General features: G+C 40.8%; 1 non-coding gene across 1 annotated transcript; it reads right to left on the reverse strand.

The window, feature by feature from the left end:
* Nucleotides 1-1,192: 1,192 nt before the first annotated feature.
* Nucleotides 1,193-1,265, reverse strand: TRNAT-UGU. Its single transcript has one exon. It is a non-coding gene; the product is annotated as a tRNA-Thr (tRNA).
* Nucleotides 1,266-12,483: the final 11,218 nt, after the last annotated feature.

Genomic DNA, 12,483 nt, shown 5'->3' on the forward strand with positions numbered 1-12,483 from the left:
TGCAACATGACTTTTCCACTCCTCCTGTAAAGAAGGAGTCTATTTCCCACCCACCCACTCCTTGAATAGTTTAGGCTGGCCCTGTGCCTTGCTTTGATGGAAAGAACACAGCAGAAGTGATGCTGTGTGACTGCAAAGCCTAGAGTTTGAAAGTCTTGATGCTTCTGTTTCACCATCTTGGAAGCCAGCTGCCATGCGTAAGGTTGGCTAAACCACAAAATGGTGAGATAAGGCATGGAGAGAAAAGCCACGCAGAGGAACACAGGTGCCCAGCAACAGCCAGCACCAAGGCCCCAGATGTGTCCACGAGGAGTTTGGGGGTATATATCATGTGATCCGTTCACGATCTCTCTCCTGTAGTCATATCTGAGCATTCACATGCTAAAATATGATACATATTACTTTATCTTAAGTTCCTTTTACTTGTTCCTTGGTTATGTTGAGGCATCACATTGATTTGTTTTGAAAATCATGTTGTGGATGGGTTGTGTTATATTTCTGGTAAAGTGAAGAACATGTTATGAAATATTAGTTACTAAAAGGAGGCATAAGGCAGTAAGGCGTTTGGGCAGCCTGGTCTACATCCAGGAGCCCCCTGATGAATATTTGGTTACCCACACATTGTCTACATAAAAGCTAGTTGTGACTGCTCACCAACTCCCTGATTCATTTCTTCTTTCATGGATCTTTCTGTCTAGGCCAGAGTTTTTCAACATTATTTAATCCAAGACATTTTATTTTAAGTTTTTGTTTTTTGTTTATTGACCACGTGCATGGAAGGGGTAGAGTGAGAAGGAGAGAGAGATAACCCCAAGCAAGCTCCACGCTGTCAGCACAGAGCCCATCATGAGGCTCAATCCTACCAACTGTGAGCTCATGACCTGAGCCAAAATAAAAATACAGATCCTTAACCAACTGAGACACCCAGGCACCCACAAGACCTTTTTTTAAATTATTTTTTAATGTTAATTTATTTTTGAGAGAGAGACAGAGACAGAGATAGAGAGAGACAGAGCGCAAGCAGGGGAGGGGCAGAGAGAGAGGGAGACACAGTATCTGAAGCAGGCTCCAGGCTGGGAGCTCTCAGCACAGAGCTCAATCCGGGGCTGAACCCACGAACCACAAGATCATGACCTGAGCTGAAGCTGGATGTTTAACTGAACCCAGGCACCTCAAAGCAGAAGTCAACAAGAGGCCCCAGTGAGGATTGAACTCACAATCCCTGGTTTACAAGACCAGTGCTCTAACCACTGAGATATGGAGCCTACCCCAAGACCTTTTGATTAACATGATTAACCTGAAAATAATTCTCTGTATCCTTTTCTCTCTCTCTCTCTCTCATACACACACACACACACACACACACACCCACCAGATTTTGCTATGAGAGCAGCCTCTGCCTCCAGCAGAAACCCATCCCATCTAGGCAGCATAGTAGATGGTAGAGAGCAGGCTCCTTGAGAAAATCAAGAGTGTGGCTCATCTCTGGACCCCGCCTCTTCTCCCAAAGGACCTAGAATATGGCCGAGCACTTAATAAATATTTGGTTTATTTCTTCCATGTTGGCTTCATACAACAGAAGAAAATATTGCCTGAAATTAATATCAACTTGTTCAAATTCCTGACTCACTGTTTTCTAATCTGCAGAGGAAATATTTACCTCAACACCTCCCTCCACACTCATACAGAAATCCAAGAACCGTAGGAATTCTCTCATGCTACAAATATCTTCACATTAAATATGATTTTTGTACAAAAGCAAGTTAATTGGCTAGAAATAGGGAGGTCACATTCAATCTTTGGATAACAGCAAGCAATCTACAAAACATCTTTATGTGTGGGGAGCACCCATGTTTATTGTACCAGATTCCTTACACAACGTGTCTCGATGCTCACACAGCTTGTTGAGGTGCTATAATTATCCCCATTTCACAGATGAGGAAATCAAGCAAGAACAACTATCAAGTGACTTGAAAGTCAAGGGCATACCTTGTCAAATGGCAGAGCCCAATCCCTGAAGGCTGGGTCCAGTGTGTTTTCTGCTGAGACTGTAGAAAGGCTATGGTGGCCTCAAGCATTACTTACCTTTTTGGTCCTCACTTTTCCCATGTGTAAAATAAGGAGGAAAATATGACCAACTTGTGCAGCTCGCAGGAGCTTGCCGCAAATGAACTGCTTGGATCCGCGTCAGGCACAGAGTATGATTGTTCTCAAACAGCCTTTTAAAACAGAAACACAGATCAGTAATCATTATTATATGGTGGCCTCTGCTGTTTTCTACAGAAGGGCTTTCTGTGTGTTCAGGACAGTAAGGAGACGGCTACTTCACTCATGAGAAATTTGGCTCTGACAAGAATGGGGAAACAGGAAGTAAATAGCCTGGGCCAGGTGTCTCCTGTAACAATTTGTTTTGTATAGCGCATTAAAAGGGGCTTTCAACGCTTGGTGATATCCAATGTCTATTTCCATTTTCCACTTATTATTCTGACTTCTAAAAGCACGTTCCCAGCACCTAAGCCATAAACACCCACATGGTGAAGCCCCAGCATTGCCGATGCCACAGACTCAAAACTCTTCAATCAGGTTTCACCTCCTGGGTTGCAGGAGAATCACAGAACGGAAAGTGTCTCAGTGATTGCCTTGTGACACCACTCTCCATTTTACTGAGAAGGAAACAGGCACAGAGAGGGGAAGTGGCTTGTTTTCTCAAGCTATCCCTGCATCAGCTCTATGAAATAGAGATCATCCTCCTTATTTTACATTTCTTCCTGCTACGCAATGTGCACCCAATACTGCAGCCATTGCAAACCACATGTGAACCCAGTATACCTGTCCTCGCCCCTCTGCCTCTCTGCCTTGCACACGCTATCCTTCAGCAGGGAATCCCTCCATATCGTCCACCAGGCTATTTCCAGCTCGTCCATCCAGCTCAGCTCAAGTCCCCATTAGGTCTCAGCTAGATTCTGGCAACAGGCTCAACTCATCTCCCTGCTTCCACTTGCCTTCCTGCAGATCAACTTCATTACTTTTCATTTAAATTTTAGTTAGTTAACATACAGTGCAATATTGGTTTCAGGAGGAGAATTCAGTGATTCATCACTTAGGTACAACATCCAGTGCTTATCACAACAAGTACCTTCTTTAATGCCCGCCACCCATCTAGCCCATCTCCCACTGACCTCCCTCTATTAACCCTCAGTTTGTTAAGAGTCTCTTGTGGTTTGTTTCCCTCTCTCCTCTTCCCCCCTCCCTCCTTCCTATATGTTCGTCTGTTTTGTTTCTTAAATTCCACATATGAGTGAAATCATATGGTATGTGTCTTTCTCTGATTGGCTCATTTCACTTAGCTTAATAAATTCTAGTTCCATTTGTGTCATTGCAAATGGCAAGATTTCATTCTTTGTGATGGCTGAGTAATATTCTTGTGTGTGTGTGCGTGTGTGTATAAGAATATATATATATTCATATATATATGAATATATATATGAATATATATATATGCCACATCTTCTTTATCGATTTATCCAACAATGGGTATTTGGGCTCTATCCATAGTTTGACTATTGTCAATAACGCTGTTATAAACATTAGGGTGAATGTACCCCCTTTGAATCTGTATCTTTGTATCCTTTGGGGAAATACCTGAGAGTACAATCGCTGGGTCATAGGGTAGTTCTATTTTTAGTTTTTTAAGAAACCTCCGGACTGTTCTCCAGAGTGGCTGCACCAGTTTGCATTCCCACCAGCGGTACAAAAGGGTTCCCCTTTCTCTGCATCCTCACCAACACCTGTTGTTTCTTGTGTTGTTGATTTTAGCCCTTCTGACAGGTATGAAGTGGTATCTCACTGTGGTTTTGACTTCTATTTCCCTGATGTTGAGAGATTTTGAGCATCTTTTCATGTGTCTTTTAGCCATCTGGATGTCTTCTTTGGAAAAGTGTCTATTCATGTCTTCTGCCTATTTCTTCTTTGGATTATTTGTTTTGTGGGTGTTGAGTTTGATAACTTCTTTATGGATTTTGGATACTAACCCATTATCAGATATGTCATTTGTAAATATCTTCTCCCATTCTGTAGAATGCCTTTTAACTTTGTTGATTGTTTCATTTGCTGTGCAGAAGCTTTTTGTCTTGATGAAGTCCCAATAGTTCACATTTGTTTTTTGTTTCCCTGGCCTCCGGAGACATGTCTAGTAAGAAGTTGTTCCAGCTGAGGTCAAAGAGGTTGCCGCCTGTGTTCTCCTCTAGGATTTTAATGGTTTCCTATCTCACATTTAGACACTTCATCCATTTGGAATTTATTTTTGTGTATGGTGTAAGAACATGGTCCAGTTTCATTCTTCTGTGGGTCCCCATCCAGTTTTCCTAATACCATTTGTTGAGAGACTTTTTCCCATTGGATATTCTTTCCTGCTCTGTCAAAGATTAGCTGACCATATAGTTTTGGATCCATTTCTGAGTTTTCTATTCTGTTCCATTGATCTATGTGTCTGTGTTAATGCCAGTCCCATACTGCTTTGATGACTAAAGGTTTGTAATATAGCTTGAAATCTGGAATTGTGATGCCTCCAGTTTTGTTTTTCTTTTTCAGGATTGCTTTGGCTATTGGGGCTCTTTTGTGAACAATTTTAGGATTGTTTGTTCTAGTTCCATGAAGAATGCTGGTGGTATTTTGCTAGGGATTGCATTTAATGTGTGGATTGCTTTGAGGATAGTATAGAGATTTCAACAATATTTTTCTTCCAATCTGTGAACATGGAATATTTTTTCCATTTCTTTGTGTCCTCGTCAGTTTCTTTCATAAGTATCTTATAGTTTTCAGAATACAGATCTTTTATCTCTTTAGTTAAATTTATTCCTAGGTATCTTATTGCTTTTGGTGCAATTGCAAATGGGATCAATTCCTTGATTTCTTTTCCTGCTGCTTCATTATTGGTGTATAGAAATGCAACAGATTCCTGCACATTGATTTCACATCCTGAGACTTTGCTGAATTCATATATCAGTTCTAGCAGTGTTGGGGGGGGAGTCTTTTGGGTTTTCTACATAGAGTAACAAGCCATCTGTAAATAGTGAAAGTTTGACTTCTTCCTTGCTGATTCGAATGCCTTTTATTTCTTTTTGTTGTCTGATTGATGAAGTTAAGACTTCCAGTACTATGTTAAATAATAATGGTGAGAGTGGACATCCTTGTCTTGCTCCTGACCACAGGGGAAAGGCTCTCAGTTTTTCCCCATTAAGGGTGATATTAGCTGTGGATCTATTGTATATCACTTTTATGATGTTGAGGTATATTCCATCTATCCCCACTTTGCTGAAGGTTTTTATCAAGAATGGATTCTGTCTTTTGTCAAATGCTTTTTCTGCATCTACTGACAGGATCATGTGGTTATTATCCTTTATTTTATTAATGTGGTATATCACGTTGATTGATTTGTGAATATTGAACCAGACTTGCAGCTCAGGAATAAATCCCACTTGATCATGGTGAATAACCCTTTTAATGTACTGTTGAGTTACATTTGCTAGCATTGTATTGAGAATTTTTGCATCTAGTTTCACCAGGGAAATTGGTATGTAATTCTATTTTTTAGTGGGGTCTTTGGTTTTGCAATCAAGGTAATGTTGGCTTCATACAATGGGTTTAGAAGCTTTCCATTTCTATTTTTGGAACAGTTTGAAAAGAATAGATATGAACTCTTCTTTAAATGTCTGGTAGGATTCCCCTGGGAAGCTATCTGTCCCAGGACTCTTGTTTGTTGGAAGATTTTTGATTAGTGATTCAATTTCTTTGCTGGTTATGCATCTTTTTAAATTTTCCATTGCTTCCTATTTCAGCATTGGTAGTTTGTGAGTTTCTAGGAATTTGTCTATTTCTTCCAGATTGCCCAGTTTGTTGGCATAATTTTTCATAGTATTCTCGTTTGGTTGTGATCTCTCCTCTTTTTTGTGTGTGATTTTATCCATTTGGGTCCTTTCTCTTTTCTTTTTGAGAAGTTTAGCTAGGGGGCTATCAATTTTGTTTATCCTTTCAAAGAACTAGTGCTTAGTTTTGTTGATCTGTTCACTCTTTTTGCTTGTTTGTTTCTATATTGTTTATTTCTGCTCTAATCTTTATTTCCCTTCTTCAATGGCTTTAGGCTTTATTTGCTGTTAGTTTTCTAGCTCCTGTGGGTGTAAGGTTAGGCTGTGTATTTGGTACCTTTCTTGCTTCTTGAGATAGGCTTGGATTGCAATATACTTCCCTCTTAGGACTGCCTTTGCTACATCCCAAAGGTTTTGAACTGCTGTGTTTTCATTTTCATTGACCTCCATGTATTTGTTTTTATTTCTTCTTTAATACTTGGCTAAACCATTCATTCTTTACTAGGATGTTCTTTAACCTCCATGTATTTTAGTTCTTTCCAAATTTTTTCTTGTGGTTGACTTCAAGTTTCATAGCATTGTGATCTGAAACTATGCGTGATATGATCTCCAAATTTTTGTACTTGTTGAAGGCTGATTTGTGACCCATTATGTGATCTATTCTGAAGAATATTCCATGTATACTCAAAAAGAAAGTGTATTCTGCTGCCTTAGGATAAAATGTTCTGAATATGTCTGTTAAGTCCATCCAGTCCAGTATGTCATTCAAAACCATTGTCTTTTTGGTTTTCTGCTTATATTATCTGCCCATAGTTGCAAGTGGGGTGTTAAATTTTCCTACCATTATCGTATTATTATTGATGGGTTTCTTTATGTTAGTTATTAATCAATTTATATATTTGGGCTTATCACGTTGGGGGCATAAATACTTACAATTGTTAGATCTTTTTGATGGATAGACCCCTTAACTGTGATATAATGCCCTTCTTCATTTCTTGTTACAGTCTTTGTTTTAAAATCTAATTTGTCTGATATAAGTATGGCTACTCAGACTTTCTTTTGATATCCATTGGTATGATAGATGGTTCTCCATCCCCTCACCTTCAAGCTGCAGGTGACTTTAGGTCCAAAAAAAGTCTCTTGTAAGAAGCATATAGATGGATCTTGGTTTTTTATCCATTCTGATACCCTATGTCTTTTGATTGGAGCACTTAATCCCTTTACATTCAGAATTTATTATTACTACTTATTATTGATTAGTATGATTTTTGAAATATAAGAATTTAGTGCCATTGTGTTACCTGTAGAGTTGGTGTTTCTGGAGATGCTCTCTGGTGCTTTCTAGTCTTTGTTTCTTTGGTCTTTTTTTTTTTTTTTTCTCAGATCAAGTTCATTTTTCAACGTAAATCAGGCCATGACACTCTCCTGCTTAAAAGCCTGCAGTGACTTCCTAACACACTTAAGATAAAACCCCAAACTTCTTGCTCTGCCTGCAAGGTTCTGCAGGATCAGGCCCCACTTACTTCTCATTTCACTTCCTGCCACCCACCTTGCTCTGTGTTCCAGCCACACTGGCCTTTCTGCTTCTCCTTAAACACTCTTATTTTTGCTGGGGGCCCGAGAGCTTTTACACCTGTTCTTCCTCCTTCTGAACCTCTTGCACTCAGATCTTCACAGAGGTAACTACTTATGATTCAGATCTCAAGCCACTTTCACTGACTCAGAGTCTGCCCATTATCATGTAATCATTCTGCTTCCCATACCCTGAGGATTTCTCTGATAACATTTCCAACTCTCTGGAATTACTGTGTGTGCATTCGCTGTCTGTCTCTTCCACGAGATGCTCTACTCTATTATGGAAGGAATAGGGTCTTGTTTGCCAACAATCTTTACAGCCTATCATAGTGCCCGGCACAGAGTTGGTACTCGGTAAATACTTCCTATGTGAATAAGTGAATTAATATCCGGCAGAGCAACCCCTCAAGGCCAGAGTTTTCAAAAGTTGCATAATGGTTTAATAAGTATGTCTGGTCTCCTCCACTTTTCTGCTATCTGCTGTCTGTCAGCTGGGGTTTCCCATAATGGTCCCAAAATATTGATCTCTTCATGTAGGTTTCATGCATTGTTTTTCTCCAAATGACTCATTCTACCCATTCATTCTTGCTGAGAATTTGGTCTTAATCTATTCGCCACATTGAGATTGCAGTTCAAAACATGGACAGATGAAGTCTTCCTTTTGGTCAAATATGCTAGAGACTTCAATATCAATGTGTCAATTTTCTTTGGGGTTGACAGAGCAGAACCCTCATCCCAGCGTAGCTCCAGATAGAAGGGGGACAGACCACTGCACAGGGAGACAGGAATTTTGGGATCTCATTCCCTCTGAGAAGTGATTTAACCATTATTCACTATCTCATTATCTTTATCTTCTGAAGTACCTTGGATGTTTTCTGAGACCCCTTCCAAGACTAAAGTTACATTCATTCATTCAACAAAGACAAGTATTTATTCCATGCCTTTTTACCAAGCACTGTCAAGATTCTGGATATCCAGCCTTGAAAAAAATAGACAAGAAGGCCTCTACTTTCCAGAAGCTTATGTGATTCTCTAGAACATGATCTGCTATTTAACTATCAAAAGATTTGATTTTACGTATGGCGTATTTTATTTTTATTTTTTTTTCAACGTTTATTTATTTTTGGGACAGAGAGAGACAGAGCATGAATGGGGGAGGGGCAGAGAGAGAGGGAGACACAGAATCGGAAACAGGCTCCAGGCTCTGAGCCATCAGCCCAGAGCCCGACGCGGGGCTCGAACTCACGGACCGCGAGATCGTGACCTGGCTGAAGTCGGACGCTTAACCGACTGCGCCACCCAGGCGCCCCTTGTATGGCGTATTTTAATTAGAGAGAGTGAATGTCTTACATACTCTCCCCCACCAAAATGAGATTTTCTGTCCTCGCCTTCCAGCCTTATACTCTGCTTTCTACCAGAAGTGTAAGAAATCGCACTCCTTGCCTCTTCTTATGTCCTTGAGAAGTGTTTTGCCCACCCAGTGTTTTGGCTCCCTGTGCTTTGCCCTCTCCACCAAATCAGATGGGGCACTGAGTCAGCAGTAGAAATAGATTCATTGGTCTGTCCACAAAGAAAACACATGGGCTAGGTTTCAAGAGCCAGGTATTAACCCTTACCTTGCCATTCACTTGGCGTGACACCTTAAGAATGTCTCTTCATCTCTCAGGATCTCAGTTTCCTTATCTCTAAAATAGAATGTGGTCACCATGAGAATTCTCCTCTCCAATCTCCCACTGCATAGAGTAGTCATGCTGTCTAAAATCCATCACCACACTGGCACCACCAGCCAAAGTCTGAGTGCACCAAGGCCACTTCTGGGAAAAGCAGGCACATTTCTGGAGGATGTGGGACTCCACAGACCAATGAGTTTGGCCCTAAGACTCTCCATCAGCTTTACTGAAACTTTCTTGAATGGCACTTCTGTCAGATACTTATGCTACTCAATCCTTCCTTCTCTCTCCGTGGTAGTAAGACTTGCATCACGGTATGATGGCTACCCCCCCCCCCGCCCCGTTCTCCACTGCTCCTTCTCCATTTTCCCTCAAGGGCAGTTTCCATAATCAGTCTCTTTCATGTGTAATCCAACTTTAGCATCTTCCTCTTGAAGGACCTGAACTAACACATAGAGGCAATACCTCATCTTCCTGCCTCTTATATTGTTTTAAGGATGGTGTCAGTGAGAATGTTTTCCAAAGTACATAATGTTTTTTAAGATATAAATCATCATATGAAAGGCATAGCATCATTCATTCTTTCATTCATTCATTCAGCAGTTAGGTACTGAACACCACCCCGAGCCGGGCTCCAGGCAAAGGATCTGGAGACAGAGGGATAAGGTTCCTTCCGGAGCAGATCACAGGCTAGAGGAGCTGTCCAGGTCCTTCATGACCTTGCACTTAGGTAACAACACATTTTTAGTAGGGAAATGGAAAAGAAAGTAGAGTAAGAAGGAACGATGACAGAATGAGGCAAAAAACAAGTAGCCATTATTTCAAGTCACTGCAAGTGTTAGATTGTGCCTTTTCTAGTATATGCAAGGGTTTTTTTAATTGTGCTCTACTAAACGCAGTCCGCTGCTCCCCTCCTGCCAGAACCTTGCAGCACGGGCGGCTTGTTGGCATGCAACGGTTGTAACGCTTTTGCAGGGAAACTCTTCAACTGTTGTCACCATTTCGTGGCCCAGAATATTCAGCTCAACAACAGACCTCCAAGAGAATATGCTCTGTGTTGTAATTTTCCAAAGGCGACACAATGATAAAACCCAAGCAGATGGAAAGATGATTGCAGTGGACGGGTAAAGCTGTTAGCAGTTTCCATTTGTAGACAAAACCATTATTTTTTTAACAGATCGCTGCCAGAATTTGATGAATCTGGTACTCTTTGCACCCTCTGCCTTGCCGAAAGCCCTGTGACTGTCAGACTTTGAAAACAGTTGCAGGATGCTATTTTTGTACATTTGTTTATGTTGAAGGCATTAGCTCACAGGGTTTCACATTTAGTTTGCTGTTAATCTCTAAACTTCCATTAATGTATAGTTCCCAATCCTGAAAATTGGACTTCAAAATAAATGGCTGTGTGATCATCCTTTATTTAAAATATTACGGCACGCCATCACTCTATGTCAAGGCCAGGCTTGTTTATGGCAGTGCTTGATTACATAATTACATATTAGAAATCATTTGTAAGGAAAATTGATTGGTGTACTTTACAGCAAAGACTTCACCAGAAATAACCCTGTTTCTTGTTGGAGCGGGGCACCGGGTTCGAAATGACACAACCTCAAAAGCCTGTCACCATCTTGTTTATTTCTCCTAACAGGAAGGAGCCATTGCCCAGGGAGAAATGAGGGACAGAACTGGTGGCTGTGAAAAACTGTGGTCCACAAATCAAGCTTTAGGCAGCGTGGTGGGGTACGGGAAAGAGTGCTCAATAGGGATTTATGAAGTTCAAGTGGTAGCTTCACCCCTGCTGGCGAGTTCTATGCAAATCACTCAGCTTCCTCAAACCTCCACTCCTCCATCAATAAAATGGGAATGCAGCAGGGAGTTGCCCAGGCTCAGAAGTGGGCGTCTATGCAGATGCATGGGAGTTGAGCAGAATCTCAAGCCTCAGATGAGTTTCACTGCAGACGGGAAAACTGATGGACGATAGGTGGATGGTAGTTCCTCCTCGACAGTGACAGGGTCCCTAAGACCTTGCCCACTCAGCTTCCAGGCAGCCCCAGGGCTCCTGGACTGAGGATCTCCATTCCTTTCTATCATGCTTTCCTGTCCATGTGTCTCTTCCCCAGCCAGTGATCACTTTTTCTTCAAGATCTCTGCCAGTAGGATATTTTGTTCTGCAAAACTGGCAACCAAATCTGTCCGTGGCAAGTGTTTGCAGCCTATGTTTCTAGCTCTGCGGAAGATGATCTGTTTCTCGTGTGATTTGGGAGTGAGGAGAGCATACCAATTAAAACCTCAAATATCATCAGACCATGGATATAAAATAATAACAGCAATAATAGTAATGATGCTATCCCTCCAATAGAATGGATTATTCTGAGGAACAAATACCATAACCATAAGGACTGTCTTGACTCTAGAAGTGCATATTTAATTTAAAGGATTTTTTTTAATTTATTTATTTAAATTCAAGTTAGTTAACATACAGTGTAGTATTGGTTTCAGGAGTAGAATTTAGTGATTCCTCACTTAGATACGACACCCAGTGCTCCTCCCAACAAGTGCCCTCCTTAATGCCCATCACCCATTTAGCCTATCCCCCCACCCACCTCCCCTCCAGCAACCTCAGTTTGTTCTGTGTTTAAGAGTCTCTTACAGTTTGCCTCCCTCTCTGTTTTTATCTTATTTTTCCTTCCCTTCCCCTATGTTCATCAGTTGTGTTTCTTAAATTCCACACATGAGGAAAAGACATATAATATTTGTCTTTCTCTGACTGACTTCTTTCATTTAGCATCATACACTCTAGCTACAATTAACTTTCCGTTCGCTTGTTTTTTCATTTCTGGAGTAACTCAGATTTGTTGAAGAACAAGAAAGGAAATGCACATGAGCAAAATAGAAGAGGAAGAAGAAGAACGGGAAAGAGGAAGAAAGAGAAGACAGAACTATTCATAATTTCTGTTCATAATCCCTCCATCCAAATAGAACCACCATGAACAGTTTATATGTAGACCGTGGTCTTACATCACTCCCTGCGAATGTACACCAAAAATTTACAAGAGTGAAATCACACCGCATACACTATATTTCTTGCATTTGTAACTCAACTATATATTATAAATCACTTCCCATGTTGTATCTCTGTGCCCCATTTTGAACAGTCGCATTGTCTTCCATTGCAAATATGCACCATAATCCCAAATACACCAGAAACTTCTTTGTTACCGTACCTTTGGACATGTACTTACTCATTTCCAGCTTCCAGGCATTTTTCTGAGGGTGGTTTTGCCATTATGAGGGCAAAACATAACAACTGTACCCAGACCAAAGATTATCTTGGACAGCAGATATGTTGAACAAGATTGCAAATGAGACCTTTC

Source organism: Lynx canadensis, chromosome B1, assembly GCF_007474595.2.
Source record: "Lynx canadensis isolate LIC74 chromosome B1, mLynCan4.pri.v2, whole genome shotgun sequence".
Taxonomy (NCBI): Eukaryota; Metazoa; Chordata; class Mammalia; order Carnivora; family Felidae; genus Lynx; species Lynx canadensis.